This window comes from Cnephaeus nilssonii, assembly GCF_951640355.1.
Source record: "Cnephaeus nilssonii genome assembly, chromosome: 6".
In the NCBI taxonomy this organism is placed as follows: domain Eukaryota; kingdom Metazoa; phylum Chordata; class Mammalia; order Chiroptera; family Vespertilionidae; genus Cnephaeus; species Cnephaeus nilssonii.
In genome coordinates, this window is record NC_137077.1 from 46,536,942 (window position 1) to 46,551,012 (window position 14,071).

Consider the following 14,071-nt stretch of genomic DNA (forward strand, 5'->3'; position numbering starts at 1 on the left):
GGATATAGAGTTTGGTCTTATGAGTCTGGGAAAGGTTAAGCAAAGTGGATTCTGCTCTAGATTGGATGTTGTCAGGAAGTGGGGGTAATTCTTTGGAGTATCTTAGTCATTCTCTTTTTTTAATTGAATTTATTGGGGTGACATATATATATGGCTAATATGCTAACTGTCCATCCGACCAGTAGCTATGACACACACTGACCACCAGGGGGCAGACGCTCAATGCAGGAGCTGCCGAGCTGCAGTGACTTGGCAGCAGCGGTTCTTGGGTGACGCACCCCAAAACCAGAGAGGAGGGAGCCTGATTCCTCGCGGGGCAGTGTGATTCTACCTTTGGCCGTGGGTTATGTTGTTGCTGGGGCACTGTAGGCCCTGAATCTGGTTTACTGCACACTTGCGTTCGCATTCCACACCCTGTACAACAGCAACGTTGCAGAGTGCCCTCTCGCACTTTGGGACCCCTTGGGGGATGTAGGAGAGCCGGTTTTGGCCCAATCCCCGCAGGCCAGGCCGAGGGACCCCACCTGCTGGAGGGACCCATTCACTCCACAGATGCCCTTCAAGCCCCGGCGCCACCCCAGGTGCTGCTGGCCGGGGAGGGACCAAGGGAGGTTAGCTCCAGGTCGTGTCTGGCCCATCTCACCCAGCCCCACCCTGTTGGCCACCTAATTAATTACCTTTCAATGTGCATGAATCCGTGCACCAGGTCACTAGATGGTTAATAAAATTATATAGGTTTCAGGGGTACAATTCTACAATACATCATCTGTACATTGTATTGTGTGTTCACCACCCCAAGTCAAGGCTCCTTCCATCACCATCTATTTCCCCCTTTACCCTCTCCTACCTCCCCCAGAAGTTCTTAATTTTAATGGAGTCATATTTAAGATTCTGCTTTATGGTTAGCACGTTTTGTGTCTTAAGAAAATTTTCCCTATCTCAATATCATGTAAATATTCTAATTATTTTCTAAAGCTTATTGTTTTGTTTACCAATTAGATCTAAATTTAAATAAAAAGTATTTTTGTATTCTATATACACTGAGTGGTCAGATTATTATGATCTCTGAATGCATAATAATCTGGCCACTCAGTGTATATCCTATATAATAAAAGGCTAATATGCAAATTGTCCCCTAGACCAGGAGTGTGACCATCAGGCAGGCCAGCCAACCACCCATGTTCCCTCCCCCTGGCCAGGCTGGCCGAATCCCACCCATGCATGAATTTATGCACCAGGCCTCTAATACACACACACACACACACACACACACACACACACACACACACACATACACTGAGTGGCCAGATTATTATGCGTTCAGAGATCATAATAATCTGGCCACTCAGTGTATATCAAATAGGAGTCAGATGTTCATCTTTTCCTGTATGGATAACTAGTTGTCTAGGCACCACCAGTAGAAAAAACATCCTTTCCCCACTGCTTTACAGTGCCACCTATGTTATAAATCATATGTCCATAAATGTGTGGATTTTATATGTGCACAATTATCTTGTATGTTAGTATAGTTTTCAAATATATTTAAAATATATTTTTTATTGATTTCAGAGAGGAAGGGAGAGGGAGAGAGAGATAAAAACATCAATGATGAGAGAGAATCATTGATTAGCTGCCTCCTGCATGCCCCAAACTGGGGATCAAGCTCACAACGCGGACATGTGCCCTGACCAGGAATTGAACTGTGACCTCCTGGTTCATGGGTCAACACTCAACAACTGAGCCACACCAGCCCAGCTAAAGACTGTTTTAATTCTTCCTTTTTGCTCGGTAGGCCTTCAACTTATTTTTCCATACCTTATTGCACTGGCTAGAAATCTAGTATAATCTATCTACATAATCTATCTATATAACAGAGGAATATGCAAATTAGCTGGGATGCCGTAACATCACAACTGAACAGCAGGGACCTGAGGCTGCATGGTACCTGGCCGGGGCGAGAGACCTCAGGCCGTGTCCGCCCCCTGCCCCGTGGCACTTGATGTGGGACCTCAGGCCACGCCCCCCGCCCAGCAGGGCTTTATGGGGGACCTCAGGCCATGCCCCCCACCCTGGCGCCAGGCCTGGAGACCTCAGGCTGCACCTCCGCCCTAGGCTGGGGGACCTCAGGCTGCACCCCCTGCCAGGTGGGGCTTGATGGGGACCTCAGGCCATGCCCCTCACGTGGCAGGGCTTGACAGGGGTGGGGCCAGCCAGGTCTGGGTCTCACCCAATGGGGGTAGGGCCAGCCAGGTCTGGGTCTCCTGCATTTTCGAAGCACGTGTTGGTGGTGGACAGGGACGTGACTCTAGGTCTCGCAATGTGCCCCAGACTCTGACAGGAGGGAGATTTTCATATTCACTTTACTAATTTTCTTTCATCTTTGACACTTCTATTATAGAGAAAAAGGGCAAATAGCAATATTAAAATATGTCCTCTAATTAATTCCCTTTTAATGTGCATGAATTTCATGCACTGGGCCACTAGTATTGAATAAAAACACAAGGTGGGGTAAAAGTAGGTTTACAGTGGTAAGTATGTAAAACACAGAGTTTATTTTTGTATTATTTATTATTATATTATTTTCCATACCAACAACTGTAAACCTACTTTTGTCCCACCCTGTACTGAGTGGAAATAGTTGTTTTGTTCCTCACCTGAGAGAAAAAGTATTCAACATCTTGCCTTAAGTATGACATGAACTATAGGGTTTGTTTTGTGCTTTTGTTTTCTTGTAGATTCCCTTAGATTTAGAGCATCTACCTTTATTTAGCATTTCAAATTTATTTTCCTAAGGTGTACAGTATACCTTAAACATTCTGCAAATTTCCTGTGTTTCAATATTTATCTTTTCTTTTGTATGTTTTTCTTTTTTCCTTAGGTTAGCTAGTAGTTTATCTATTTGTTTCAAAGAGACAGGTTTTCAGTTAAGTAGATATATCTTTTTCTTTACTTCATTAATTTTTGCTTATCTTTATTCCTTATGTTTTGTTTCTTTTACTTTATTGTTCTTTTTAAATTAGGAATTTAATTGATTTATTTTTGTTTATACAAGTGTTTAAGACCAGGAAGTTGTCTTTGATCACTATTTAAAATGAACTTCATAAGTTCTTAAAGGTAATGTTTTCATTATAGTTACTTTTTGCCGGAAACAAATCAGTTTCACTAAAAGAGAGATGTTGACAGGAAGCCAGGAAGACTGGTCAACAACCTTAATTGCTCTAACCACTCACCCTTTAGTTGAGACATTGTTAGCTGAAGCAGCCTCCACCTTTGTTTGTCCTATGTATGTTTCTGTTATTTCCTGCCTAAGGGCTACATGTAAGTTTCTGTTTATCTCCTGCCTAATGGCTACATGTAAATTTCTGTTTATCTTGCCTAAGATGTTTTCCCCAAAACCTCAATAAAAGGGATGGCATGGCGAGAGCAGTGAGTAGTTCTCCCACTAGAGTTGGACTACCGCCTGGCCCCCCATATCGCCAAATTACATTTCTTCAAGTCTCTTTTCATTTGTGTGCGGCCCTTCTCCAGAACTGGAACCCTGAACTGGAACCCTGAACCATTCGGGACATGGAAAGGGATTCCCACAACTTTTTAGATATTCTGTCATTTTGATTGTATGTCCATTGTCACCCAGGAGTTGTTTAATATAAGGTTTTAAAATTTTTTGGTGGAAAGATGTTATTAAACATTTGTTCTCCACCTACCTCCTTGTTGAATTATATCATGACTCTATTTGTCTGTTTACTTATCTCCTCAACTAGAGTATAAGCACCATGAAGGCAAGAGCCAATTCTGTGTTGTTCGCTGTTGTATCCACACCTGGCCTAGACCCTGACCCTTTGTAAGATTTAAAAAAAAAAAGTTGAGTGAATGAATGAGATAACGAAGACGTTACCCAGGGCAGTGGCCATGGAGAAAGAAATGAGAGAACATTTGAAAATTTTAAGGCCCAGCTTAAATGTTCAGTCCTCTCTGAGGCCTCTCCTTATCTCTCTAGTTAAAAATTGAGTATAGTGTCCCATGGCTGAACATCCTCTGATTTCTGTTTGTGCTTCATTTTTGGTACTTAACATCCCCTAACTCTTGTAGTAAATGTTTTGAATAACTTCTCTTTCCTGACAGATTTTTACCTATATTTTATTCATGTCTCCCATAATATACAGACCCTGCTTGGCACGTATGTATTTTGAATGAAAGAATGAGAGAATGATCTGAACATTTTCCAGTTCTAGGCTGAGGGGAAGGGATCTCCATAAATTGGGTGCCTGGATAAATTCCCTGTGACTCTTCCCAGGTTGAGCCATGTATCCTTCCTCTTCATCCCTTCTCCTTCTCTGGTGTCTCTGGGAATAGGCTTAAGGGGAGGAGAAGGTAGAGTCAAATTGAAATGCTCAGTGCCCTATTAGTATTTGCTACTTAGAGATCTCAGAGGTTGCAAGTGTGGAAATCCCTACAGGGAGCTTTAGTTCAGATCAATTAAGGTCAACCTGAGTTTTGCTTTTATTCTAAATGAGTCTCAGGAGGTTAGTTAGAAAGATGCCTACAGGAACTCCCCAAACGACAGCCCAAAGAAGATCAGGGACACCTGGGATTTATTAAAAGTGAGAAAAGGGCACATGTCCAGGAGAAGTCCCTGTAGATCTTGTTCCCAGTATAATGAGTAACCTGGCAATTCCAGGGAGAGCTCTCCCTGCTATGTAACTTAAAGACTGTCTCTGGAAGGCCCTCTATGCTCCTATCCTAAATCTTTCCTTTACAGTCACTTCTGGATTAGTCAAGAGAACCTGGTCTCTGACTTTGGGTCATCCTATTAATGTGCACTTCTCTAATCTATTTCAATCACCAATAGTCAGATTAAATCCCATTCTGGAAACAAGACCTTCATCTCATTATACTAGTACCCTGCATCACAGGTTGTTTATAATAGCAACAACAAAATAAAAGAATCAAAGTAATCAACAACAGATGAACTGTTAAGTAAAATAAGGAACACGTATATAATAACATTTTATGCAGCCATCAAAATATTTATAAGTTGTTTACTCCATGAATACCTATAAAGTGAAAAATCAGAATAAGAATTCTATATATCATATGAAAATCACATTTAGACAAGGAATAAATGGAAATATACTGAAATGAAAAACATGGAAGTACTATGAATAATATTTCCTAATTGTTATTTTTTAAAAACTTTTCTATAGTTTTAATATCAAGTATTATGATGATAATCAGGAAAAAAACACATTAAAATAGTAGTGGAGCCATTCAGCACAGAGTTATGATTTTCTAACACCAAAGAAAAATTACTGACATTAATCATTAATTTGTTTCCTAGGGCTGCCATAACAAATTTCCACAAACTGTGTAGTTTAAAATAGAAATTTATTCTTTCACAGTTCTGGAGGCTAGAAGTCCAGAGGGAGAGGCCCTGAGGGAAAATTCGTTCCATGCCTCTCTTCTTGTGGTAGTTGTTGGAAATCCTTGGCATTCTTTGGATGGTAGACACTCCACCATTATATAGCCTTCTCCCAAATCTGTGTCCAAATTTCCCTCTTCCTATAAAGATGACAGTCATTGGATAGGGATCCACCTAATCCAGTATGACCCCATGTTGACTTGATTACATCTACAAAGACCCTACTTCCTAGTAAAGGCACATTCACAGAGAGCTTGCTGGGGGAATAAATATATAGAACTTACTCTCTATTCTACCTCTCATCGCCAGCCAGTGCCCCTCTTGCTAGAACCCAAATGGAACCCGAAGGCCAAGAAAGCCCATGATGGAGACCACCCTGATCATCCCTTGGAAACACTGAGCATCTTCATATATTTGGGCTTTCCAGTTAGCACTCTCAGGGAGAAAGAAACAAAAACAAACACAATCCTGACTCTCCAATCCCAATGCTTAGGTGAGCAAAAGAAAAGTCCTAGTCAGATTCTGAAACCCTCAGCAGTTTCAAGGAAAGGGACTTAAGGAGAAAGTAGGGCCAGTTCCTCAGGAGCTGAAATTTAAGGAGCCACCAAATTCTATCCCAGATTGTCTATAACTAGCCTCTCACTCACTCTTCTGTATCTCATTAATAAGGAACATAACAACAGCCTTTCCCTTCAAAGGCAAATGACTGCAACAGCATCTTTAAGGGGAGCACCTCCAAGGTCCCATCTCAAAACACAGGGGGTCCTGAGACTGTATTTCCACAAGCCGCCCTCTGGTTTTCAGGTCTCAGAATGTCCCTCCTAGGGTGCTCTGATCATTAGCACAAGATGGGCGCGGGATAGGCAAGACCATTGGAGTGTAGGTCAGGCACATGTAGCTTTCAGAGTACAGGAAAGGTGTGTGCAACAATATGAAAATTTTCCACTTTTATCCCTGCCCCCGCCCCACTGAGGTGCCCAATCTTTCTCTAGCACCTCTTAGGATAGTCCTGGACCCAGCGTGGTCCCCGTGTCCGATGCCTGTGGTCCCTTGAGTCCACTGCACACGTCCCATCAGCTTTAGGGAAAGAAGCAGCAGCCCAAGCACCAGGAAAGGTGCCTGAGCAAAACTGAATGGAAATTATTGCTGCAGCTTGCATAATTGGACTTGTGTAGTAGGTGGGGAGAAAAAAAATGTGAATGGGAGTAAGATAAGCAATCAATTTTTTTAACCAATCATAGTGCAGAACTGATGTTACAGACCTGAAAAACCTGCCTTGTTACCATGGCAACAACACAGGGATGAAAATTCTGTTTCTTTCCGTTTCAAGTCAACAATCACTGATAGAGGCCCACCAAGTAAGATGTGGCTCTTCCTCTCAGAAATGAAATAAGGAGGACAGTTGGTCAATCCAGAACTCTATTGAACTACTTGTGTAGGCAACATACTAGATACAAAGGCAAAACAATTTTTAAAAAGCTGCCCGTCCTCTTAAGCAGTGTATTCTTTTTTTCTTCTTCATTTTAAAATATATTTTTATTGATTTCAGAGAAGAAAGGAGAGGGAGAGAGAGATAGAAACATCGATGAGAGAGAATCACTGATCAGCTGCCTCCTGCACGCCCCACACTGGGGATGGAGCCTGCAACCTGTGATGTGCCCTTGACCGGAATCGAACCCAGAACCCTTAGTCCACAGGCTGTCGCTCTATACACTGAGCAAAACCAGTCAGAGCTCAAGCAGTCTATTCTGACAGAAATGATGATTATTGTGATGTGTACTATGGGAACAAAACGCAAGGACTCCTAACCCAGACTGTTGAAATGGAGAGGGAGAGTCAAGGAAAGCTGCCTAGAGAAAGTGATGGGTGTGAATTTTAATCCTGAAGTTTTGCAAAGAACTTCAATTCTCATTACTTGCACATGAAATTAAAATCCAGATGGATTAAAGAACTAAATATTTAAAAGAGTAAAAGTATTAAAAGAAAATAGAGAATACTACTTTTATGATCTAAGATAGGTAAACAGTCACAAAGCTATCCTATATAATAAAACCCTAATATGCAAATCGGCCGAACGACCAGTTTCTATGATGTGTACTGACCACCAGGGGGCAGACGCTCAACACAGGAGCTGCCCCCTGGTGGTCAGTGTGCTCCCACAGGGGGAGTGCCACTCAGCCAGAAGCTGGGCTCATGGCTGGCAAGCGCAGCAGCAGTGGCAGGATCCCCAGGGGGGATCAGGCCTAAGCCAGCAGGCGGACATCCCCCAAGGGATCCTGGACTGTGAGAGTAGCAGGCCAGGCTAAGGGACACGCTCTCCCAGTGCACGAATTTCATGCACTGGGCTTCTAGTGAAGTTATACAGGAAAATACTGATAACACTGACAACATAAAATTAGAAACTTACCAGTAACAGAAGTAGCATAAACAAGATTATGGGGCAAGAAAAGACAAGGAAAAAATCTGTATCATGCATGAGAGCAATCAACATCTAGAGGTCTCTGCCCACCAGTCTAAAGAATAGGAAGCACACCTGTAGGCAAATAAGAGTTGTGTCTATTGTTGTAACAGGCAAGTTTGTACTACGTACACCATGAAGAACCTGTGGTACATCTCAGTAAGAGGGGATTAAGAGGGGATTGTTTTGTGATTTGGACTTGAGTTAGGTTCGGGAAGAGTCTGTCAGAAAATGGGGCAATTCTGATTGGATATCTTATTATCTAGGAGATGGAGGAATCAAATGGATAAAGGTGTAATTGGTAAAGCAGCAACAAGCCCTTATGTTGCTGGGAGAGAGTTCAACACCAAGAGCAAAGCAAAATTATCCTATATAATAAAGAGGTAATATGCAAATTGACCTTCACACCCTCGCACAAGATGGCTGCCCCCATGTGGTCAAAGATGGCTGCCACAGATGGCCAGCAGGGGAGGGTAGTTGGGGGTGACTAGGCCAGCAGAGGAGGGTAGTTGGGGGTGACCAGGCCTGCAGGGGAGGGCAGTTGGGTACGACCAAGCCGGCAGGGGAGGGCAGTTAGGGATGACCGGGCCAGCAGGGGAGGGCAGTTGGGGGCAACCAGGCCTGCAGGGGAGGGCAGTTGGGGGTGACTGGGCCGGCAGGGGAGGGAAGTTGGGGGCGATCGGGCCGGCAGGGGAGGGCAGTTAGGGGCAATCGGGCCATCAGGGGAGCTGTTAGGCGTCGATCAGGCTGGCAAGGGAGTGGTTAGGGGGTGATCAAGCTGGCAGGCAGGTGAGCAGATGGGAGCCAGCAGTCCCGGATTGCGAGAGGGATGTCCAACTGCCGGTTTAGGCCCGATCCCACAGGGGTCCCAGATTGGAGAGGGTTGCAGGCTGGGCTGAGGGAGAGCCCCCCCCACCCCAGTGCACAAATTTTGTGCACTGGGCCTCTAGTCTGTTAAAATTCTTGAGTGAAAAACATTAAATATGAGGTTTCTATTAATGGAATGGAATGAGAAAGAAAAACAACTATCCTTAACATCCAGGTACTGATTTGACACTCCTATGCTATATGCTGTCCTCCTATTGGACATAAACAATCTCACAAGAACACCCATTTCAGACAAGATCATTGTACAACCCCCCCCCCCCCCCGCAAAAAAAAATGTCAAACATTTCTCGGTAACCTAAATCAATGACTGTTAAATTTTTTTTTAACAATTACTGCTTTACATTTGCTCCAGTGTGTCCTCCCTATAGATAAAATTTATTAGATATTCAATCAGAGTTGTTCCTTCTTTTTGACAATACCAAAACCAGAACCTCTGCTACCTTAGACCCTCCCCAAAATTATCCAACCAAAGCCCAAATCCCAGAATTAGTTCTAATATCCTTTTACTGAGATACCCCAGAACTCCCCATGGTGTATGTTCTCCCTTGTTACAACGAGTACTAGATTTCATTTGTTTAAATGCAGCTTTTCTTGTGACTGAAGGGCATTGACAGTATCACAAATATAAAAGTAATCAATTATATATTTAAATAAATATTTATTGAGCCTACACTAGATACAAGGTAATGTGTTAAGTTCTAGGGAGGATTTGAGCCAAGGAGCTTAGAATCTATTGAGGCTGCAAAATAAATATACTAATGAAGCACAAAATGTTTTTTAAGCAGAAGCAAAGGTTATATTATGTTGAAGGAATCAGGACAACTTCATGAAGAGGTGTATTTTGAGATTTGTCTAAGTAGAGGAGGGTTTATGATTTCCACATGTGTAAGCTAAGGCAAAAAAATACTGTACTGTATTTGCCTTCTTAAGCTATAACAACAGTTTCTATAAAGCACTGTTTAAGTGCTCTAGAAATATTAGCCTTATTTATTCCTCATAACATCCACATTTTATATATGAAACTGAGAGAGGTTGTCATTAACCCAAGGTCAAACGACAAATAAGGGACAGAACTCTGATTCAAACCCAAGTTTGCCTGACTTCAAAGCCCATGCTCTTAACCATTCCAACAGTGCAAACCAGGCTTCGTGTAATAGCAAATCTGCCTTGATGTCTGCTGGTGTTGAAGTAACAGTTACAATTTAAGCCAATTAAATACTGGGCTCCATCAATGTTGTTAAAAAGAAGTAACCAAACACGCTCAAACTAAAAAACAGGGAGAAAAGAAATAAATTGTACAGTGTGAATAAGAATATTTTTAAACTATATATTTTTATTATTGATAATATTACATATGTCTCCCATTTCCCCCCATCTTTATCCCCCTCCTCCCAGTCCCTCCCCACTCCCTCAGGTCTTTGCCTCCCTATTGCCTGTGTCCATGGGCTATACATATAAGTATACAAGTTCTTTGGTTTATTTCTTCTCATCCCCCCAATCTCCAAGAATAATACTTGGAAGAGTTCTAGGTACTTGAGGATAGCAGTAACAAAGGTACTTTCTAAGGCAAATTATTCTACCTAATTTACATTGACCAGCTAAAGGGAATAATTTACTTCTGGAGGTAGTAGCTATCGACAGAGTAACTGCAAAATGGTGGCCCACAAAACACGTAATTATGAAAGAAAGAGGTGGTGCAATTTCAACCCAAATAAGGGCTTCAATATCTTTTCAGGGTGTAATAGGCTTTACTGCAGGAGATAAGGTTTGTAAACGATGTTACATGTTAAAGCGGATTTGTCAAATATACCCTAAATGAGCACTAAATCTAAGAAGCAGCAAAAAAAGTTTTACAACAAAATCTAGATTGAATTTAAAGTTCATAACTTTATTGTTAAATATTAACTAAAGCACAAATCATTGTGCTAACCTTCCCTAATACATGTGCATGCAAGTGCCCCGCAGACATGAAAACCCACTAATACCAAGCGTGCTATAGGTTACTAGAAAATTCAGCATCATTCCATTTTCCAGGGATTTTTGTCCTTAGTATGTAATGTCTTTGCTGAGATTGTAATATGAATTACATTGATTCAACATGAATTAAAGAATTAATTTAATTAGCACAAATTACATGAATTATGTGACTCAATATGACTAGACAAGGGTAGTCATATGAGCCAGTACTTCATGGACCCTAGAAGGGGCAAAACCCTGAAGAAATAGAACTTTGACACTCACTCCAGAAATCCCTCCCATGTGCTTGTCCCAGTCATAATCCTCTCTCTTTCCCCAGGGATAATCATTATTCTGACTTTTATAGTAACCACTAGAGGCCCAGTACACGAAATTCGTGTATTGGGGGGGGGGGGGGGTCCCTCAGCCTTGCCTGCACCCTCTCCAATCTGGGACCCCTCAGGGGATGTCTGACTGCCACTTTAGGCCCAATCCCTGTGGGCAGTCAGATATCCCCCTCGCAATCCGGGACAGCTGGCTCCTAACTGCTCACCTGCCTGTCTGCCTGATCACCCCTAACCACTTCTGCCTGCCTGCCTGATAGCCCCTAACCACCTCTGCCTGCTGGCCTGATTGCCCCTAACTGTTCCCCTGCTGGCCTGATCACCCCTAACTGCTCCCCTGCCTGCCTGATCACCCCTAACCGCCTCTGCCTGCCACTCTGATCACCCTTAACTGCCCTCCGCTGCTGGCCTGGTCTCCCCTAACTGCCCTCCCCTGCCAGCCTGGTTGCCCCTAACTGCCCTCCCCTGCTGGCCTGATTGCCCCTAACCACCTCTGCCTTGGCCCCCGCCACCATGGCTTTGTGTAGAAGGATGTCCGGATGGATGTCCAGAAGATGTCTGGTCTAATTAGCATATTACCCTTTTATTAGTATAGATTATACAACATAAGCTTTAAGGTTGAATTGCATTAGTAGAAATGAAGAGACATTTCATTAAAAAATGCATATTGGTTTGATATGATTCAAATCCACTTGTTTATGACAAAAATCAAGTCTTTAAGAATAGGATTGCTTGCTCTAGCTGGTTTGGCTCAGTGGCTAGAGCTTCAGCCTGAGGACTGAAGGGTCCCAGGTTCGATTCTGGTCAAAGGCGCATGCCTGGGTTGCGGGCTCGATCCCCAGTAGGGCACGTGCAGGAGGCAGCTGATCAATGATTCTCTCTCATCATTGATGTTTCTATCTCTCTCCCTCTCCCTTCCTCTCTGAAATCAATAAAAATCTATTTAAAAAAATAAAAGAATAAGATTGCTTTGCTATCAAAGCCAAGTAAGGTGTGTCATTCATTCTCCCTGATGAAGTCTGAGCATCTCAGTTGCTAAGCGACTTCGCTGGGTTCTTATCTATCTATATAATAGAAGAATATGCAAATTAGCTGGGACGCTGTAACGTCGACCGAACAGCAGGGACCTGAGGATGCATGGCACCTGGCTGGGGCAAGGGACCTCAGGTCGCACCCCCCACCCCACGGGGCTTCACGGGGACCTCAGGCCATGCCCCCTGCCCCGATGCAAGGGACCTCAGGTCGCACCCCCCACCCCACGGGGCTTCACGGGGACCTCAGGCCACGCCCCCTGCCCCGATGCCAGCCGGGAGACCATGCCATGTCCCTCTGCCCCGGCACCAGGCTGGGGGACCTCAGGCTGTACCCTCTGCCCGGCAGGGCTTGACAGGGACCTCAGACCACACTGCTCGCCCGGTGGGGTTTGATAGGGGACCTCAGACCGCGTCCCCCACCCTGGCACCAGGCCGGGGGACCTGAGGCTGTGCCCCCCGCCCAGCGGGGCTTGACAGGGGTGGGGTCAGCCAGGTCTGGGTCTCACCAAATGGGGGTGGGGCCGGCCGGGTCTGAGTCTCCTGCGTTTTCGAAGCACATGCGGGTGGTGGGTAGGGACTTGACTCAAGGTCCTGCGGCGTGCCCCATACTCTGACAGGAGGGAGATTTTCATATACATTTTACTAATTTTCTTTCATCTCTGACACTTCTATTATAGAGAAAGGGCAAATAGCAATATTAAAATATTTCCTCTAGTTAATTCCCTTTTAATGTGCACGAATTTTGTGCACCGGGCCACTAGTCAAATAAAATCCATAGAGAAGCAACTATGCCCACCATGCATTTAGGCTATAAAGACCGAAAGTTGGGGAGGATGAGTGCTTCTGGGGTAGGAGACAGGGATGGTCAGCGGCTGGGAGGCAGGGAAGACGTGGGAATGCCCAGGGCCTGGAAGCACCAGAGGGTCTGGGATATGCAAATCTGCTGGGGACGGGGTCAGGCCCTGCGCTCTGAGAGGTCAGGTCTGGAGGGAGGGCATGGGTGCAGTTCTGGGGATCCCCTTCCTGTGAGGCTCCTCCTCCTCCCCTTGACCCCCTAACCTGTCCACTTGGATGAAGGGGGTGGGAAGCAGGTACACAATGCCTGGGCTGGACGCCCCTCAGTCCCAGATCTCTCCCGGGAGGCAGAGGGGTGTTTGTATTGGTTTATTTGATTCTTCTTACACATTGAAGGGGGTGGCAGGGAGTGTCTGCCAGACATGGTTTCCTTCTGATTGATCGCCAGAGCTACCCCACGTGATGCCTTTTCCCTTCCTTCCCCACTGCCCTGAGCTAACGCGCATGAGATCGCCAGGGATGAAACTGGAGCCCCCGTTGTATTGCGTGGAGATGGCACTCCACAGGAACCTGCCTGATCCAGGGAGGGTTCGGGTCATTCACTGTGGAAAAGGCTCAATTTAAACAAAGCCGCCACTTAGATAGGCGCCGGCTGAGCCGTTTGCGGAGGGTTTATCAGCCCTTCTGGCTGTTTCCTTAGAAACCACAAATTCAAGATAGCAGAACCGGGGGCTGCACCCAAGCCGGGCGGCCTCCAGGCCGAGCAGCGCAGCGGGCCTGAGCATGCCTCCACCGGTGGCTACCTCTACTTGGGGCTGCCCCCAGGCCGGGCGGCCTCTGGACCTGGCAGCGTGGTGGGCCTTCCCGTGCCTCCACTGAAGGCTGCCTCTGCTGGGGGCCATCCCTGGGCCGGGCAGCCTCCAGGCTGGGCGGCTTCCGGGCCAGGCAGCACAGCAGGCCTGCCTGCGCCTCCGCTGGTGGCCTCCTCCACTGGGGGCCGCTCCCAGGCCAGGCGGCCTCCAGGCCAGGCCGTGTGGCAGCCCTCCTGGTGATGGCAGTCCCCGCCCACCCGCTCCTGCTGTGCATGTCTCCTGCTGAGCAGTCATGACGTTACAGTGTCCCGGCTAATTTGCATATTCCTCTATTATTATATAGGATTCCTTGTTTTTTCAAAATA